The sequence below is a fragment of the Octopus sinensis genome, linkage group LG6, assembly GCF_006345805.1.
Source record: "Octopus sinensis linkage group LG6, ASM634580v1, whole genome shotgun sequence".
Taxonomy (NCBI): Eukaryota; Metazoa; Mollusca; class Cephalopoda; order Octopoda; family Octopodidae; genus Octopus; species Octopus sinensis.
In genome coordinates this window covers 32,950,585-32,953,084 of record NC_043002.1, presented here as the reverse complement: position 1 = coordinate 32,953,084, position 2,500 = coordinate 32,950,585, and the positions used below count along the sequence as shown (strand labels likewise).

The 2,500-nt window shown below is 38.0% G+C and overlaps 1 protein-coding gene across 3 annotated transcripts in view; it reads right to left on the bottom strand.

The window, feature by feature from the left end:
• Positions 1-2,500, bottom strand: part of LOC115213198 (homeobox protein Hox-B5-like) — a 96,456-nt gene that overhangs the window by 78,680 nt on the left and 15,276 nt on the right. The gene's annotated exons all lie outside the window — the stretch shown is intronic.

Below are 2,500 nucleotides of genomic sequence, written 5' to 3'. Positions count from 1 at the left end.
GACCTGTAAAAGAATTCAGAAGGGTGGGCCTCCAACCAGGCCTTTCACGACACCCTTAAAGCCAGGAACTTTTCATCACCCCTCAAACTAAGGAGAACGTTAATTGCCGAGTTCGATATGTATTACACAGACATGTTTATGTGGTTAAGAAATTCACTTCTTAACTAAGTGGCTCCTAGTTCAGATCCATTGCACAACATATAGGGGAAGTAACTTCTGCTATATCACCGGCTGACATAAGATTCTTGTAGGATATTTTGTGAGTAAAACTGTGTGGAAGACCGAGGATAGAACCGTTACATTTCTCAGGTGGAACACTTAATAGGTTGCCTGTTTTAACATCACCACCTGGATCACAGGTGCCATTACTCAATTACATGCATTCGGGCCACAACCCCGGTTTGAAAATAACTTCCACCCACCTCTTATCAGTTTTATATGCATTAAAACGATAATGGGTACAGGTTTCCATCTTCTCAGTCATAAAAATATAAAGTAAGAAATTAGCAGTCCAAGTTCCGTCAACATCAGAATTATTGACCCACAACGGCTTAATTTCAACTAGTCAGTTGTCAGTACCATCTGATGGTAAGGAAAGAAAAGAAATGTAGAACTGCTGCCTGTGTGCAACCTCGCCATCAACAACTTACGGAAACCAAGGAAGGACCTGTTGGAAATAGCAGCTAAATTCTTAATAAACCATACTTTACCATTAAAAATAAGTACACATTGGATATTGTAGCTCTAGGTATACTATGTCCAAAATTTCTTTGACATGGATATATTATGTCAAAGGAACGCGTTTGACCATGAGTTGGCTTTTTAGAATGAAGTCAACAGCAACAGCATAACCAACATCATCAACGACAACAAAAGCAACAACGCTCTGTGCTGGACGATTCAATTACCCTAAACCTTCACCGCAACACGAATTAAGCTTGTACCGGCAAAAAAGAAATGGATACTTCTATCATATGAAGCACATTTTTTTAATGAATACGGCCATTCATCTGAGTTTTCATAATCAAAGACATCGATCAACAGATTTTGAATTGTTTTTGATTTTATGAAATTAGCAATAAAGAGTTCAGATTTTGTTGGATTTTGTAAAGGTAACGTTGATATAAGGCGAAGCAAGGAGTATATTCAAGTGCGATTTATCCAGACACTGCGTTCCACTCACTGGGGTCTACATGATCCCAGTCTATGAGGCATCTTCACTCGGTCGCTCGATCTGTTAAAATAGCTGTCAAATTACCCTTAAACTACACACTACCGTCTCAAAAAGAGAAGGATACATTGCTCAATGTGGTCCTACCTGGATATCATGTCTAAATAAAAGGTCTTTAGTCATAGGTCTATTCATCCTTGACTGACCTGGGGATAAATAGCAACCTTTATTAAAACAACTAACACGATTAATTTCAGTTGCGGTTGCTGTTTAATTTAATGTCGAGCAGGCCTATGATGAAAGGCATCCCTTCCGTGACAGTCTCATCTTTTCCCTATGTAATGGGAACCCTAGACAATATTATGAACGTGTACTTTTCTTTGGTAGCGAGGGGGTATTTGAGAGGGATTTAGATGTTATTTTTGGCAGGCCTAGGGACTATGTAGAAGCTTCTTCGTTGGTTCGTTGAATTTACATTAAAAACTAAACATTGGATATTATACACACCAGTTTATAAAAAAAAAAGGAAAAATAAAAGAAATGCCGGCCCACTACAAGGACTTGAACCATCAACCTATTATCTACAAGGGCAGTCTAATTACTGACGCCAATATAGAAGGCCTGACCATTTTCATGGTTATTAGATACTGGGCTAAGGCAGCGAACTGGCAGAATTGTTAGCATCCGACTTTACGCTCTAAGTTCAAATCCCGCAGAGGTCAACTTTGCCTTTCGGGGTAAATAATACTTGTCAAGCATTGGAGTCGATGTAATCGATTATCTCCTATCCCGAAATTTCAGGCCTTATAAGCTCTATCTTTTCTGCTATTTATTTTAGCTGTATTATTAACAGAGTCGTTAGAGAGTCGAATAGAATGCCTTACGGCATTAGCTTTGACTCACTTTCCTCTCGGAGTACAAATACTGTAGAGGCCAATTTTGCTTTTCATTCTTTCGAGGTCAATAAATAAAGTACAAATCTAGAGAAGTACTAGGAACTGTATCTGTAGTATCTAATTATAGCTGTGATACTATTAACATCACATACTATAAAGTTGTACGTAATGTAAATTACTGATCGCTCCAATGCACAACCAATTTTCTAACAATTCAAGTAATTGCGGCTCTATTTTTCTACTAAACTATAATTGTTTGACTCAGATCATCCTTGACCAAGCAGACCAAGCGTCCCAGTCGGGAGAATAATAGTATTTTATTGAAACTAAGAAAATATATTGTGAAGTGAAGGAGAACTTTGAGCAAATTAAGTGATCACATAGAGATTACCTCTTTGGCAGTCTCTACACGTGTTTTAGAAATATTCCAAAA